Source organism: Haliotis cracherodii, unplaced genomic scaffold (genome assembly GCF_022045235.1).
Source record: "Haliotis cracherodii isolate W230 unplaced genomic scaffold, xgHalCrac1.p SCAF_12, whole genome shotgun sequence".
Lineage (NCBI taxonomy): Eukaryota > Metazoa > Mollusca > Gastropoda > Lepetellida > Haliotidae > Haliotis > Haliotis cracherodii.
The window spans coordinates 11,876,195-11,895,347 of record NW_027266267.1 but is presented as its reverse complement, the minus strand read 5'-3'; the positions used below and the strand labels follow the sequence as shown (position 1 = coordinate 11,895,347).

The 19,153-nt window shown below is 39.9% G+C and overlaps 1 pseudogene; it reads right to left on the bottom strand.

Annotated features, from left to right (window-relative positions):
* Window positions 1-7,309: 7,309 nt before the first annotated feature.
* On the bottom strand, window positions 7,310-18,289 carry LOC139457022 (cell adhesion molecule CEACAM5-like; annotated as a pseudogene).
* Window positions 18,290-19,153: the final 864 nt, after the last annotated feature.

Below are 19,153 nucleotides of genomic sequence, written 5' to 3'. Positions count from 1 at the left end.
CAAATGACATCACTAATCTCTGCCACTGAAGATGGTTAGCTGTAATTTTAACACTCAAGACACTAGTTATTACTGTTTACAAAATGTAAAAGTTGGAAGAATGATTTTGGATGATAAATATCACCTGTCTTCAAGCCTTGGAAGTTTTTCTCGTGTAAGAATCGCGTGATATATTTAATATCAAAAGACACATCGGTGAGATCCTTTGTGTTTCCAGCTTTTGGGAAACGTGATGTAAGGATATAGAGGTTATCACGCGTGTGTGTTTGGGGATGGTAAAAATTATGCATTAGGAATAAACATTGTATTTTCTCTCACAAACATTACCGAAACATAGCGAGTTTTCCTGGAATGCGCGCATTAATATTTATTAGTCAAAGGGTAGATGATGTGTCAGTCGGACAGTGACAGTAGCCAATATAGCTCCAACTGAAACATACTTCGAACATATACGTAAAACAACAATTGTTTTTAATTGCCTTTCGCGGCAATCCATCGGTCTGTCCGCTAGAGTAACTGCCCTTTGTCAAAAGGAAGCTACTCTAACCCTAGTCTATGAGACGTCACGACCACGGTCAGACGTTGTTGACAGTCGGTCTGTCCTGTCATAACGTTAAGAAGTGTAGTCAGGTGTACACACAGCGACGAAACGAAACAAGGTAACAATTCATTCATATTACGTCCAAATCCAACTATTTTGATTTGTGGAGAATGTTTCAAGCCGCAGAGGTCTACAAGCACAGATATGGCTACTGATCCCGCTTGGCTAGGCCTCGTGCCCTCGCAAAATTGTTTCGAAATTTATATCTCCAAAGTTGCCAAAACATATAAAATGCCTTATCTACGTCACAGTTAGACACTGATTTTCAATAGATTAGACTGTTCTTTTGATAATGATAGCAATTTTCCCTGTAGTTTATCCAGATTCCCGATGGTTATTTATGACTCGATCGCCGAATGACGAGGGCGACGCCATGTTTGTTTATAAACACTGAAAGTAGTCCCTACTTGACCTTTGATATTTGCATCTCTATCCGCATATGACCCCAACGGATATCGTTTTTATCCGTTGGCTTTATCCTGCCGAGAAACTTACCCATTATATGATAAACTGGAGAATGTGTACATGTATATGTTTATTTATCATTGTGCATAATGAATGGGTGGGTGAATGATATGGAGCAGAGGGGTCATACTGAATACAGAACTATTGAACTGGTCTATATATATGCTTGTAAACGATTCCTTGGCGTACACAAACTGAACATCGAGTATTATGGTCTTTGGTGAATGTGGACGTGTATCACTTAACATATTTCAACATGTTAGAATTCTCAAGTATTGGTTCAAAATTCTTAAAATGCCTATTGATAGATTACCTAGAAACTATTATAATATGATGTTATTGTATGAAAAACATGGAATCCGCAATTGGGTATATGATGTAAAGGCGCGCGTTATTACATGAATGAGGCTATGGGTAAGTTTGGCATAACCAATGTGTACCTAACAATACAGATTCGCTTTTAGTAACTATACGCCAAAGACTTAAGGATATATACTTACAAAAATGGTCTTTGCATGTTTTAAGTTCAGAAAAATGCAATCATAATTACAAGCTTTTTATGACAACTATTTCGCAAGAGTACTATTTGTTTGATATCAGTTTTAAAAAGTTTAGAATAAGTTTAGCACAATTTAGATGCAGCTCTCATAGACTTAGGATCGAAGTAGGCAGACACAGAAATATAGCCAGAGAATGGAGAATATGTGAGCAAAGTGGTTTAAATGTGATTGAAGATGGGTTTCATTTCCTTTTACTTTGTCATAATACGACCATCTAAGAAGAAAATATATTGATCCGCCTTTTTATGTACATCCCACTCAACACAGATTTATATCGATCATGTCAACAACTGATAAAGATACTCTAAAAAATATATCTATTCATTCTATTCATTCATGCTATGTTAATTAGAATATGACCTGTTAAACGGATCTGTAACCACTCTCGAAAACAGAATTGTACTATGGGCCTGAGGCCTTTCAGTATGGAATAAAACTTATCCTATACTAGTTTACGACATCCTAAGTTAGCGTCTGATATGGCGACACTATTGAGAATTAAAGAAATTTTGAACAGGAGAAACATTAGGCGAGAGCGAATATTCAGGGATAGGACTCGCAGCGGTTAAGAGGCTTTCGTGAAACGGCACCCAGGGATTTTGTTATGGATCCCTCATTTTTATAAAATGCTGGATCCGCCCTTTATAACATAGATGGTTGCATGACCGAGAAGCGAAGTTTGTGGTAGTACAGGCAGGGTTGTTCGTGCGGTAGGTTCCGAATCAGGAATCTATCAGGTAAAACACTTTAGAAGAGTCCACAGCACTCATTCGTAACCAACTCGTGTTATTACGGGACAAGCCGAATAGCAACTCGCGCCCCTCTCGTGGCCATTTTTGCGACTGGGTTCCGTCTTCGCGCAAACGGGCATACCAAAAACAATTGTCAACTCGTTGCGTAATGGTTCACATATATTTCCCCATATATTATATATATTTCAGATGCAATTGAAAGCACATCGGCACGTGCGGAATTACACAGTGTGATTGAACACATTTAACTGTGCCTTGGCTATATTTTTAAGTGCAAGACATATGTAAAATCCAAAATTATTTCTGAGGGATTATTTGACAAAGAACTCGAAATCATACGCGCATTCTGATTGGATTGTCGTATTTTCGCACATAACATTCGTCGATAGGGGGACGAGTCTTCTTACGGTTACGGAAAGGGGCGAGTGGTGACGAATGCATAGCACTGTCTAGCGACACGATTAAACGGTTTAACTATTCGCCTTGGTGTAACTAAAATGTCTTTAAATAATTCCACGTGACTTCTTCCATACACAGTGATGGACGTCTGAGACCTGACTCACTTCGGGCTTTCCTCTCACATTAAGCTGACACGCCGTGATATAACTGGAATACTGTTACAAGCGGCGTTAAACCCAACTCACTCACTCATCGAGACGTCAGAAGAAATCCCACTTGAAACAGAATCACGGAAATATGCGATTAGTAATTAACAAAAATAGTTGTTTGTGTGTTTGTGTGAACACGAATCATGCCCGATAAGGAATATACTTTACTGTAATTACAAAAATGGCAAAGAGCACTTCTCAAGAAATCTTCATATTGCTACCTGTAAGCATCATCATTGTGTTTTTGATCACGTGGTTACAATCAAACTGTTAAAATTTGAACGCAGATGCATCCTATGTTATTTATATTTGTGTAAAATCCACATATAAAATTAAACATTATTGTAGATCTCTAAGGTAAATATATCTCCTGTGAAGCCATTCCATAACTTACTTTCCATTTTCCATGCAAATATCACATACAAATATCTCCTGTGAACCATTCCATGGGTTTACATGTACTTTCCCTGTCCTTGTCCATCGCATCCAATTTCCTGACTTATATAGAATGACACATTATTGCAAATCCACCAACAGTTGCAATACACGCCGTGAAGCCATGCCTTAGATTTATCTTCCGGGGCCCAGATCCTCAAAGCGATCTTAGCGCTACGATTATCATAAGCCTATGTTAAAGTACGGGACTTACGATCACCTTAGTGTTAAGATCGCTTTGAGGAACGGGCCCCTGGTCAACCAATCCAGCGTTGATATCGACTGCACTGTCAAGGAAGCTAACCCTGCACCCAGCATCTTCACTTGGTACCACGGAGATGCCGTGTTGAAGAAAGGGGCCGATCAGATCTCCACCCTCGAGCGTGTGACGAGATCCAGTCAGGGGCAGTAGAGATGTACGGCAGATAATGGCATATCGCCACCGGGACAGGCTGATGTGACAGTCACCGTCCATTGTAAGTACAAGATGCAGATTCATGAACTAATGTTCAGACAACTGTATATCTCTTTGTATCCAAGTTCGACAAGGGTTAGGGGGCACGGGTGGCCCAGTCGTCAAAGCCGCCGCGATTCGCTTTGCAGAGTTGCGTCCCTTGGGCACGCCGCCTAAAGCCTGTGATTATGGGTTCGAGTCCCGGTTCACCCCGATTATGTTTGTAGGTTTGTCAGCAGTATACCCGTGCTCGTTGGTTTCACCGCAGTGGTAAACGTCTCAGACCTGCATCACTTCTGGCTTTCCTCCCACATTAAGCTGACACGCCGTGATATAACTGGCATACTGTTAAAAAGCGTTGTTAACCCCAACTCACTCACGCACATTCACAGGGTTAAGTCCTTCTTTGCCCAATCGAAGTTTCGACATGATTTATATACATTTTCTGCATTCATTTTGGGTGGAGGAAGGTCGGTTGTTCGATCCACGGCTTCGGAAAATGGCCGAACAAAGGGACTTAATCAGGTATTAGATAATCTTTGTGTACAAATCCAATATGGACGAGTACTGACCTACTGTACTCTGTGTGAAGCCAGAAGAAATAAGGTTACTCTATGTTGCGGTTATTTTTCCCCTGGAAAATATTTGTACAATGAACTTTATACCTGAAATCTCGATTGGGTTCTCGCTCCTTTTGTAACGAAGATATACGTGCACTCAGTTTGGATACCTAACTTCCGGTTTCATAAATATTTTACGTCAACGCCTGATATGTGTATATCACAAACAGGAAATAAATAGTGATTATGTAGTGACAAAAGTGTCATTAGCTTTTATTTCCCAAATAATTCAACGGGCTCTATACTTTACAGGACTGCTGACACGTGACGATCCGGGGTTGAATAGGTCTTCAGAAACCCATGCTTGTCATAACGGTCCACGTCAAAACGGCCCATGTAAAAACGGTTCATGTCATAACGGCCAATGCGAAAACGGCTCATGTCACAACGGGCTGTGTCGCTGGCAAAATGCCCCACTGTTGGCAGTGGCACCGTAAACTATAAAACACGAACTCGGAAAGAACTTCATGATTATGTATTTGCTAAATCATACTGTTGTGGCCATGCAATGTCATATACATCTATTGATTCATTGATCACATTTAAATGCAGGCAGAACAAACAAACACTGAAATATTGTTAAATAGTGGAACAACCCCATTGTCTAAATTAAATGAATTCTACACCATGACATTTTAGAATGACGATATGTCCGGCAGTGGTAACCACACCTCTCGAAACAAACCATGTATTTGAAGCACTTCCGTAGATAATTTCATACCAACACGTTTTGTTAAATACAATATACGTTCGATAACTCGATCTGTTTTCGCCGAAGAGAGGCCGTTTAGGGATTGGAAATTTGATTATAGTGCTGTTTACACCATCACCCAGTTAGGACGCCGTACCCTGTGTCGGGGAGACCTCCGTTATGTCTTGGTTCTGAAGATCTGTGTGTCTTCGCTCACCTATATCTCCATCCGATGCAGTCGTGCTGTGATCTTCGTCTGCAGTGATAAGTGCATCAGGTGCATCTGTGCATTTTGCAAGAGAGAAAGAGTTTCATTAAAAGGACCTGAGTCTGAATCATGAATCAAAATTGTGAATCAATATGCTTGCTTTCACAGTATTGTGATGATTCAGTTGTCCACGAACACAATGTGTACACCTTCTGTTGCTAATAGAGGTCCATTTTTCACCGAGATGAGATGCATTTTTGTACATTCTTTTAATATATTGCGCTGCTAAACTTACTCACTTTACTAAGTATACTCACCGCCAAAGGAAATCTGAACCACAGAAACATAAAGGGAATTGTGTATGTTAAGAAGAGATGGTTCCAATGTGTACCACTCAATGATTAAAAAAAAACGATCGGTGAAGTGTTTCCACAGAGTGTATCTTTATTCTTTTCGCGATATGCTGCACGTGATTTCCAAACGGAACGATAATCCTGCACGAGACAAGTGGTGCATCACGAGTCAAGGATCTATGACATCACATGTGATACGTTCATGAGCATCGGTTCGCACAGAATACCAGTGTGTCGTTTGTGCATCGAACAAATCTAATATCTCTTAAAAATGAGTAAGTCTTCATACATTAACCAACATATATGGTATTACCGTAATGGATTGGCTGGGACCGAGGTATCAACCTGGCGTTGTTTGAACTTACCCTGTTGGATTGGCTGGGACCAAGGCATGAACGGATTCCTGGATGTTGGAAAGAAAGAAATCACAGGTTTTACTGGTTATCGAAAATAGCAATATGAAGCATAAGAAAAAGAGAATGTCTATATGTCAATGGACCTATTAAACTTTACCCAGCTATTCATATATCGTATTGACACTTAAAGGGCAAATAAAGTCAACATAGCAGCTTCGTAGATTTTAATACTTTGGGTCATACTATGTTACAAATGCTGGATTGAAATCAAACTGGAAAACGGAATAGCGTAAAACAGTCGAGAAAAAAACCGACAAGCGAAATCGTAACCAAAAGGAAAAATCCGCCACAAAGGGGATTCCCCTTACTGGCGTTGAAAGGGGTTCCAGATGCTTATTTGTTTGTGAAAGGGTAGGTCATGATATAATAAAACTCACAGGTAACCGGAATCGTGTTATTGTTATCAATTCGCGAACGTTTAGGCACAGAACTCAACGCTCCTCTCTTTGTGTTTGACAATATATTTATATAATTGTTCTGGCGGTTTTCAAAACATTGAATTTAGAATCTGTTCAAAAGGAAAGAAATAACATGTGAAATTAGAAATCTGCCTTGCAAGGTTGTGTTCATTAAGTTCTTATGAAATATCTGGTCACCTTCCTGTCCGACTGGAGATGTACAGCAGAACAGGTAAAATCATTGTTACAAGTTGCCCTGGGCTGCCTTGTGAAGTGGTTTTGTTGTCTATACGACTAGATGTATTTGTTTGATATTTAATGCGCTATATGACGGCGGTTTACACATATGAGTGTTGACAAGACAGACAAGTGATGGACATCATGAGCATCAATCTACACAATTGGAATGCAATGACATGCATCAATCAGGTCAGCGAGACTGACCATTACGGAGCTGAACACATGTAGAATGTTTATCAATAAAGACATAAAGCCAACATTTTCTGCTCAGTATTCAATATGCCTGACCACGGTTACTGTAGAGTATGTTTGGATGACGACGACGAGTTTAGATTGCAAGGGAAATTGTTATCACCTTTATACCCAATCTTTTTATGGTATTCCAATTCAAAAACAAGTTAGGTTTCATCATTATTTTCATCTACGTAGTTGGCAATTAGTTTTTGTATATAAGCCAAACCAGATTTTTACAAGCCCTAACAGCTTTTAAAAAATCGCTATATGATACTTACATTGGAAGGTTGGTAGGTTCCTCTCCACCTACAAATTAACAATATGCCAAAATGAATATAAGGGTATGTTAAACTACAGCCATTTATAGCTCTTCCGTAGTAAGGTATAGATAGGTATGGCCAAACAAATTTTTTTTCGGGTGTGGTGGGGGTGGGCTGGGGTACGTAGGTCAGGTATTAGGGTTAGGGTCAGGGTTACAATAATACAAATCAGCCTACTCTAAAATGGTAAAATGTGAAAAAGAATATCAAAAGCAGCGTCTGTAAAATAGTCTATAAATAAGTAACATGTTGAAATCAACACATCATTTACTGCCACTAATAAACTATTGAAAAGAGTATAATAAGCCTGTTCAATTGTATCATACAAACTCCCGCCCCTACTTAAAATAAAAAAAGAAGAAATTTCTACCTACGTAACCGAGGAAATACAACTAAATGGTTTACATTGGATTTTCTTTATAGAATCGACCCACCAACCTCATTTTAAGGCCGAAAATCCGTAACCCCAGCCAAATATCATGCCTAAATATAGTTATTTAAATACCAAAAGAAGTGTGTTGGGTCCATCTAAAGTTTTCAATCCACAGACAAGAAATGAGTCACCATCACCATAAACAAATTGCATAAAATAGAAACCTTTTGTAAATTTATCAGCATAACTCCCAACCTAATTTGATTAAAAAGACTCATGTCAGACCTAAACGTTCTCAACTACATACCAAAAGTGTTTTGGGTCCGTCTCCGACAGACAACCACCGAGAGGATGATGAGGACAACCACCACCAGGATACCGAGTCCAGCTGCAAGGCCAATTGTAATTCCATGTTTGCTCCTGGCTGATGCTTGGGCTAGAAATAATAGATTATGTTCACAGCAGACCTGGTTTAACAACAAGTTGGCTCTGGATGAAGGTGAAGAGTGATGTCTTTGGAAAGAATAATGAAAATATATCACTACTTTTCTGTTAGTGATAAATCGACAATGTTAATTAAACACAACGATATTGTTTGTTGGATCAGACCACAAAAAAAAAGCATTGGTGTGCCAGGGTCCTTAGTATTGCTAACGACCCGTGAATGTCCATGCTTGCCATAACAGGCAACTATGCTTATTGTAGGAGATTTGGATTGGGTAGTCATACTCTCTGACTTGGTTGATGCATGTCATCGTATCTCAATTGCATAGATTAATCCTCATGACTGTCTCATCCAGGCTCGATTTTTTACAGACCGCCGTCATAGAGCTTGAATATTGCTGAGTGCAGCGTAAAGCAACAAACAAAGTGTCACTTACATATTGTGGTTGTTGCATTTAACACTGTTATCTCTCCTTCACCATACACATTAGTAGCATGCAACTGGAAGTGGTACGTCAAGGCAGGTGTCAGTCCTGGGATGTGCACACCGACTTGATGACTACTTCCTGGATCGGCTATGTTGTCGTTCCATGTCAACCAATGAGACTCGAATTCCGACTTGTACAGGAGAGTGAATGTCTGGTCAGCCCCACCATCGAAGCTGGAGGTCCACTGTAGAGACACAGATGCATCAGTCACAGAAGCCACCTGGAAGTCTATGGTTACAGAGGGCGGGGCTGAAATAAAGATGACACGGATGTATCAGTCACAACCACCTGGAAGTCTGTGGGTACAGATGGCGGGGCTGAAATAGAGATGACACGGATGTATCAGCCACAGAAGCCACCTGGAAGTCTGTGGGTACAGAGGGTGGAGCTGAAATAAAGATCACACAGATGTATCAGTCAGTGTTTGTCAGTAAAAATCAGAGATGACACCAGGTGATTGTATAAAGGGGAGCATCAAAAGTAATTAAGTGTTTGTTGCCTGACGCCACACAACAGTACTCTGGCAATGCAACGATGACCTGTGAACGTCTTGATCAGACTATCCAGTGACACAATAGCGTGTTTACTCATACAAGAAAGTGTTTATATAAACAGTTGTTTTACACTGATTGTCTTGTAAGAATAACGTACAGTTTACAGTGAGTCTGATTTTCTTTTCCTGAGAGTCACCAATGCCGTTTTGTGCCTGACATGTGTAGTCCCCCTGGTCTGTTCTGGACACACTGCTGAGACTCATCTGGCCTGCCAAGGGGATGTTGTCTTTCCTCCATGTTACAGTGCAGTTTGGGTTACACTCGGCAGTGCAGGTGGCAGTGAAAGGACCAGTTCCCTCAACCATACTCAGTGATCCTGATGGTGTAATAGTTACACTATTCCCGGAACCATCTTAAAGGAAGAATGAGCATTTTTTAGTACAAGAATCAGCTAAGATAAAAGAGAAATTAAATAGTTAAAACTAAGATACAGAAAAAGCGTGGCCTTTAAACATTCTGATCTTGACCAGACTATCCACTGATGTTCAACACAATCCAACGACACATAGCATCGTGTGATGGCTATACAATCCTCTTGGCCATCTTAACAGAAGAATGAAAATATTTTGGTACAAAAATAAACCAAGATGGACGAAACTTGTGAGGATAAGATAACTTCTTTTCCGTGATATTTCCATTTAATATGTAATCATTGTTTTGATATTTGCCCAATGAATCTGCTTCAACAGATAAGACTCATATATTGAAGAAATATACAATACAATGATACGTTATTCCAAACTCACACTGCACATCCACACTAACAGGTTCGCTTGCTGTCCCCAGGTGTAGCCTGCCTCCACTTGGTCTGAGCATGTTGCTGGCTGTGCAGGTGTACAGTCCGCTCTGGTTCCTACTCATGGTCTCTTGTACAAGCTTTGGCTCTGAACTGACAGTGAAACCATTATGTGTCCATGTGTAATTTGTGCCTCCTGGATTTCCCAGGGTAGTTACATTGCTGCAGTCCACATTGAATGAAGAGAACTCTGTGACGTTCATCACTGTTGGTAACCCAGAGATAGTTGGTGGGTCTGGAAATAATAATGTATGTTTCAGAAATAAAGTTTCCTCAACCCCCATGTGTGGTGAAATAAAGTATAGTTTTGATCTGAACTAAGTCACTCGTGAAAATACCTCTTTTGCCCCCGATGAGAGAAAGGTGATATTTCACTTGAGACTTTAACTTTCCTGAATGTATTGCTACATGACTACGACGAGCAACAGGTGTACAGGTATGAACCTTTTCAAGGAATGCTCTTTCCTCTGTCAAGAGACAGACATATTTTGTAGGCACCAACTCTCATCTCAAGCAATTTTGTGACTGTTATAGCACGGATAATGTAGCTTGAATATGTTTGTGAAAAGCCTGCGACATGAGAGATTGTTGACATCATCTTGCCATATTTCCTTCCACGTAATACAATATAAAAATATTAAACAAGTATTGAGGTGGATGCCCCATCCTGCTTGATAGCAACATGAGAGAGTGTTACCAAGGATGCGTTACATCACGGGAAAGGTAACTTCAACATGACGTCAGTCCATTATTACATAATTCTAAAGTGTATTGTTTCACAGGATAAAGTACAGTCGGCGCCTTCGATATTTTATCAAAGCATCTTACAATTTAGCATTGAGCAAAAAGGTGTCACCCCGCCTGATCGAATTTTTAAACCCAATGTTCTCAAAATGAGTTATGTCATGTTGCAACGCGACTTCTTGTTATTAGATCTTGTGGGAATGGGTTGTATGGTGGGCTTAGTCGTTTCATTCTGATCTGAGGGGTGATCAGGTTCAAATTCAATTCAAAGAGCTTACTTACGGAGTTGAAGACAATAGCAAACTTTGACAGTTTATTACATGACACATGCACAGCAATCACAGTATTAACTCAAGGACATAACCATAAATCTATAAATATTAATGCTAAAACAAATATAAGTTGTGACCAAATATTTGTCCTAGATCATAATCTCTCACATTCAAAGACTAATCTCCTTCCCAAACACCCAACAGTCGAGCAGCTCTGTGAGTATACTCCATACGGGAGCCACGGCCACTGATCAAATTGTCCTTGGCTTGTCGAAGACCTTTATCATCTGCAATGTATTGTCGTGTCCTGGCAGCCTCCCGTCTGTGATCACTCTGCTGCACCAGTCTCACCTGAGTTTTGGACAGTTCACGTTTGATAAGCCTAAAGCGTTTGACAAAGTCAAATATATTTGGATGACATTTGGACAACTGAATGAAGCTTGTTATGCCAGACATCTACGTTGTTGTTCGTCCTGTGCACATTATTGACAGAATGGTTCCAGTTAAGATTGTCCAACACTGCGCTCTTCACCCAGGTCGCTGTGACATAGTCCGTGAACCGAGTAACAGCTTCAACTCCAGGTCCGTCAACTATAGCATCCACGGCTACCGGGTCAAGTGGAACTAGAGGAAGGGCATTCGCTTTGGTTGCTGGTTTGTAAAACTCTGGGTCCTCCTTGTATAGGGACACAAGTCAATCTGAAACACTTTTCATGCCTTGGGTGCCTTGGGACGAGGTTTCTGCCTCTCTCTGTATATCGGTGATTTCATAGAGATGTATGTCCTTAATAAGCCCTTTATCCCCTAAAGAGTATCATGTGGCCTTTTCCACTGTATCGTTACACCTCAGTGAATGCATGCTTTAGACCATCTGGGGTCACATTTACTTATGCGTTTATAGAATATCTGGGAACAGCTTAGTTTAGAAATTAAATTAAGTGGGCCTAAACCAGTCAAACAATATTAAATGTATTTCAAAATATTACACAGGATGTATTCTCTGAACATTTTATGCCATACTGAACACAGTATGGCAGATTGTATTCCGTGGAAACAAAACAAAATATATTTGACATCATGGCCTTGAATGTCCAGTATTACAGAGAGTTTGGACGCTTGTCTACCTTGCAGATATGTCCTTTTCCGGGTCTCCCTTCAATCTTTGTATAAGGAGAACATTGATGTCTATGTTTTCGATTATCTTGTGAATCATACTTAATGCTTTCAATTTTTACGTTTACAGGATAGTCATCAGACATAAATATCACGACTCACACAGTATGTCCAGTACAACCTGTCCTGTAGCTGAGCCTAACTGTTGAGGTCCTTCACTTGGTGTGAGAGTGTTATAAGCTGTACAGGTGTACTGCCCTCCCTGATTCCTGCTGGTGTTGTGTATTTCCAACACAGAGCTGGTGCTGATGACAGAACTGTTCAATGTCCACGTGTAGTTTGTTGTTGGAGGGTGTCCTTGGACGATGTAGCTGCTACAGTCTACCCACACTCTGGATGCCTCTATCACTCCGTAAGACGATGGGAAGTCAGACAAAGAAGGAGGATCTGTTAAAATAACGAATTTTCTGTTTTTCTTTTCTGTATCTAAGAAATAAACAACTCTTGGTCGTTGATTATCGTACAATAAAACACTGCAAGACGACTAAACATCAGGGGAGCAGTGTTTAATTTTGTCGTTTATTTCTTATAAGATATATCAACCTTATGTACAGCCTCTTTAAATGAATTTAACAACAAAATAAACAAGCTTTGAAAACATTTACCCGTATTGAAATATAGATGATTCCCTGAATACAATCAGACCTCATCAATGACGGACAAGTCCATTTTTATGAACAGGAGCTTAAGTTTGGTAATTCCCGCATATTCTCTCAATTTTCACCTCGATCATCTGTACCTTTCCCTCAATACCGACTGTCATATCGATCGTTCGGCCCAACTACATCTATGCGAAACGTCACCAGACACTTCCTTCTCAAAGATAACGTCGTCCAATTTACGACGTCATCAAGTTTCTCCAGAAATGACATCATGATAGAACAATATTTTATCGGGAAATAAACAACGCTTCGTTCTTCATTGCTCTTTGCGAGTTTTCGTTACCTTATAAATATGAATAAAGCTCATATTTCCAGATAGATTTGTGAATATTCTGAAGGTATTTAAATGAAGTTAAAGCAATCTGTCATCTATGTTTTGAAATAAGGATTTGAGAACATCGTGAATTTTCAGTTAATCAGATATAGAAGATAAACATACTGTGTTTTTAATGTACTGCTACGTTACCTGTAGATTTAACCGCGCTATATTCAAATTTGGAACGGAAAATGTTAAATTTAGCAATATTGTAAATATAATTATTGAAATATTTCTTACCGGCAATGACTGAAAAAAACTATTCTGTGAATATTAGCTTCCGCGGTGATGCGGCCGTCAAACTAGCTGTTTCAATCAGAGGGGTTTTAGTGTGGTTTAATAGCCTCTGACTGACCAATCAGAATCGATTAATTTCCAAATTCATGGTAGAATGATGATCATTGTAACTTGCTCAGGTAACAAAATGCGTTTATGTTCAAATATATAATGTCCTGTTTTGATTGTCTATTGTGCTCAATTGTACCTAATGTCTAATCACATGGGTTTATTTAATGTTTTTTTTTTATCAAAAACAAATTTTAATATTTTTCTTATGGATGTTTTAGAATATAACTTTATTAATGCCATTTTATGGTATTTGTGATTCTGACCCCATGTAGAACGGTATTGTAATTGGTCGTCAACGACCATGCTTGTCGTTAGAGGTGACTAATGGGATCGGGTGGACAGGGTCGCTGACATTGTCAATGCATGTCATTTGCCTAGATCGATGCTCATGGTGCCAGATTCGAGCATTTAAATCATTGCTGAAGTGGCGATAAATAGCAAACAAACAAAACGAATCCTACGATCAGGATCATACATGATTACCTGAGGGTTGAACATAAAGCCTCTACTGTGCTTGTTGTATAATCATTAGTATCACAACTCACATTGTACAATGACACTGACTGTGGCTGAATCTGAACCGACTTCGTTGTTTACTGTGCAGGTGTATAGGCCGCTAGCAGGCCTGTTAGTGTTACTGTCGAGAAGAACAGCCATGGTGTTGAATACATATCCCTCATAGCTCCATGTGTAGTTGTTTGTTCTTGGGTTACCGGGTGAAATATAGTTCCTACAGTTGATCCTGAGATCAGTGACTTCAACCACATGGTAGAAAGGCGGGAAACCAGATATAGATGGTGCATCTGTTGAGATAAAATTGAATATGATTACACAATATATGAATTATTATAAGTTTTAGAAGCAAACGTTGTAAAAGAATAAACACAAATCTAAATTGATAGAAAACAGCTGTTCTATTGAGCGGTGGTTAGCGTGTGCTTGTGACTTACATTGACACGTAAACAGCGTGCGTTATTTTGCTTCGAAGCGGTTACAGGGGATTTATTCTGCCTCTCAGAAATCCACGTGCAGCCTTTCATGCGCATGGTGGGGTATACGGGATTTATTCCCCGCTGAGAAATTTATTTCCCTCCAAGACAGGATACATGATATTTTATTAACATAACGTCGGCAAATCAGATCACATCATTCCGACATGGAGGTATGATAATGTATGTTCTGTGGTGGCATGTTTAACGAAGATGTGAGCTTTGAGTCAGTTAAACACTCACATTGTACGTCAACACTGACGGAAGCTGACTCCGACCCAACAGCATTGCTGACAGTGCAGGTGTACTGTCCAGCCTTGGTTCTGTTGATGTTGTCTACTTGAAGAACTTCCTCATTACTGAACACTGATTGTCCATAGATCCATGTGTAGTTGGTTGTTGCCGGGTTGCCGGGTTGCCGGGGGAAGTGTAGTTACTGCAGCTGATCCACAGTTGTGATTCTTCCACCACCCAGTGAGTAGACGGGAGTCCGGATATTGAAGGGGCAACTGTAAAGGGGATCAGACGTATATTTAATGATGATGTTTGATGGATTCCGTACATTTATAATTCAATCAAATTGTACATGTAGCAGGTCGTGGAGTCATACCACAGATGACATCCTTACCTTGTCAGCTTGCTGACGGTGTTAACCTCTTTGGTCATGTGGACAAGGCGCCCGATCTCTAATCAGAACGTCCGTGGTTCGAATCCCATCACGGGAGTGGGAAATTTTATGGCCGCTACATTGGCGCCCAACGAGGGGCTGGGCACGTTCATGTTACATTTGAGCAAAATAAGTCTCAGTACCCTTCTATGCGGCCCGGGACGTGCCTTCTGTTGACGGGGGAGTATGTAGCAGGGCGTCGAGTCATCCCACAGATGACATCCTTACCGTGACAGCTTGCTGACGGGGTTAACCTCTTTGGTCATGTGGACAAGGCGTCCGACCTCTGAAGGTCCGTGGTTCGATTCCCATCACAGAAGTTGGCAATTTTATGGCCGCAATGACTGACTCCATATCACATTCCCATTCCACTTTCCCATACATTCAGAACAGAATTACATATTATTTGAGTTGTTGAGTTGTCATAGTTTTGTGAATAAAGCTACAACCTGTAGTTTTCAAGCATTGATCACAAGTAATGTTCTGACATGGTATATTCCAAACTCACCCACTGCTATACATACTAATATGTTAGAACTTGTGACTCAAATGAAATTACTGCTGTAATATTTCACAGCTATAAGATATTACTGCTATAGGATATTACTGCTATAATATATTACTTCCAAGATGTATTACTGCCATAACATATTACTTCTGTATGATATTACTGCTGTAACACAGTACTACTATTATATTTTACAACCCAGGGATATCACTGCAATACTGTATTACTGCTACCGATGTAAGAAATTGCTGTTAATGCTGCTATTATATTTCATAGCCATAACATATTACTGCCACACTATATTACTGTATTACTTCTTTATCATAGCACTGTTATTATACTTCACAACCATAATGCATTACTGCTATTAGGTATAACTGCTACTGATGTAAGATATTACTGCTATGATATAGTAATGCAATATAATATTGCTGCCATAATGCTATAAGCTAGTACTGCTACTGCTGTAAGATATTGATATGTAGTTCACGTATACTCACACTCGACTTCAACATTGATATGTGTGTCGGCTGTACCCTGCCGTTGAGAGTCTCCACTTGGGGTCAGAGTGTTACTAGCTGTGCATACATATTCCCCCTTCTGACTCCTGCTGATATTGTACACAGTCAACACAGCCTCCTTACTGACGCTAGAACCGTTATATGTCCATGTGTAGCTTGTCACTGATGGGTTTCCTGGTGTAGTGGCACTGTGACAGTCTATTCTTAATGTGGACATCTCTGTGACTCTCCTCGTTAAAGGTAATCTGGTAAGTGTTGGTGGGTCTGACAAAACATACAGCATATGTGTGTAATGAAGCACACAAATAAACATTATTTGGGATGGTTCCACAACTCCTGATTTTCGAAACACTTTCCTAAAACCGGTCTCAGGAAGTCATGTATGTGGTTAAACATCATCATAAGAAAGCTCTACCAAAAAACAAAGTTTAAGGCATGAGTCCGTCCGTACCATGAACATGTGTGCTTAGATCATTATCCAATAATGATGATACACGATGTTTGTGAAAGGGTGAACATATCCGGACCTGTGGAAGGCGTAACAAACACACGCAAAGGCAAATCATGTATTAACCTGAAACGAACACAGGGCCATATGGTTCATGTCACAATATGGAATTGCACTGGACATTGTTCTGTCACTGATGCGTCAAATTTGTACTCCACATGATAATCACAAAACGTCTTCAATGTTGTCATCCTTATCATACACCTTTTGAGCAGAGTCGTATGGAACTTATAAACTATTTTAAAAAGTGCATCCTCGATTGTACCTGAATGCTGGAAGATTGCTCGACATGAAGGGAAAATTATTATTGAACTGGTCAAACAGATCGTGCTTTGTTACTCTGAGTGTGCATGCATATACCTAAATATTAAGCAAATGTGGCGGTTTCTGGTGGAAGGGAATTGACTACAAACTGATGGTCATGTTAGATGTCTTGTCGAAATTCCCCTGTATTGATTTTGGCAATCCGATTAAGATTCAAATTTGCATGCATAAAGAAACAGATTAGCGTGGGGATGCCTATGTCTTACCTAAGTGTCTTGTTCCCAAATGTCACGTTTATTTCACCTCCCAGGAAGCCAAGCATTTCACAAACTGTTTTCCTATTAAACTTCAGGTAACATTTGCTTTCACTTTTGACAAAATATCCTGATGTGTAGTAGAGTGTTGTTCTGATCTGATTACATGTTGATTTGATCTAAATACCGTTTTGTTCTGATTGGAACAAAAAGCGTGTTATCATTAACACTTACTTTCTTTCACTTTCTGTCCATGATCAAAACAATACCCTTTGCAATCATTTTAACAAAAGTGATATTATACTGATAAAAGGAAAAAAAACCGTGGATGAGACAACTTGCGCAAAATATAATACATGGGCTTGTCTACCAGTTTTAGTGTAGCATGGAATAACTCACACTGTACGTCAACGTTAACCATAGCTTTTGCTTCTCCTTTCTGTTCAGATCCTCCACTTGGTGTCAGGGTATTGCTAGCAGTACAGGTATACTGTCCAGCTTGTCCTCGAGTGATGCCGTCTATTCTAAGCAGAGAACTGGCACTGACTTGGGAACCATTGAAGGTCCAAGAATAGAGTGTTACTTCTGGATGTCCATGTGTGATGTGTGCACCACAGTCCATCCACAATCTAGAAGACTCGATCACCCGGAAGATTGGGGGAAAGCCAGATATAGACGGTACATCTTAAACAGAACATTACTTGTAACTGTATTAGAACTAACAAAATCAAAAATATGTATTTCAATCACAATTACGTGGTCAACTTTAAATCATAATGTTCTTCATAACATTTATTCTTAAACAGGCTATGACTTTGAGTATAATTGATTAGTTTGCAGGCCAATGGTAATAGTTTGGTCCCAAAAAGATTCATTCTTTTTTTCACATTGTGTGCTTTGTGTCAGTAAAACACTCACATTGTACGTCAACGCTGACGGAAGCTGACTCCGACCCAACAAGGTTGCTGACAGTGCAAGTGTACTGTCCTCCTTCAGTTCTGTTAATGTTGTCTATCTGAAGTACTTCCCCAGTACTGAACACTGATTGTCCATAGCTCCATGTGTAGTTAGTCGTTGCCGGGTTGCCTGGTGAGGTATAGTTACTGCAGTTGATCCACAGTTGGGATTCTTCTACCACCCAAAGAGTAGACGGGAGACCAGATATTGAAGGCGAAACTGTTTATTTGAAGCATTTAGTTTATAATAAATGAATTCCTTATCTAAATCTCAACGTATGTATCAATTGTCAATTTCTAACTTGTGCTATGTTGCAAAACGATTTATAAACAGTTTATCTCAGTCTACACTTCTAATCTGTCGAATGCGTCCGTGGTCTTGTAGAAAGAGCGTCTGCCAAGAGAACTGAAGGTCAGTGGTTCGACCATCAGGGGCGTCATATCAAAAAGCGTTATGGCCCTCGGCATTGAGGTGATGAAAGAAGGAGTGTCCCGAAGGTGTGTGTATACTCTGCCTAAGTGGTATATGCATGTTTAACTGTGGCATATTGTCTCACTGGGCTAGCACTATCAAACCGGGTCAAATTGGCTTAACTTGAATCCATCATTTTACTCTGAGACTAAATTGACAGACTATACTTTGACATGCTATTTAATGTTTCAATCGGTTAATTAGTGCTAACAGTATGTGTATGTTATTCTGTTTCGTGGTTACTCTTGGCCACTACAGTCATGTCTGTTTGTCAATGTTACGTACATCAACAATTCTATATTATTTATTCAAACATATATTCACCCATCCATTTGTCAGCCTCCATCCTATTACACAGCAGTCCAGTTCCCTTCACTACTGTACTATATCATATGTATCCCGTGGTAGATTTGTTTCCCAGCAACCTATGCTGGTCGAAAGCGGCGACCAAATGGATCAGGGGTCAGCCTCGGTTTGATAACATGTCAT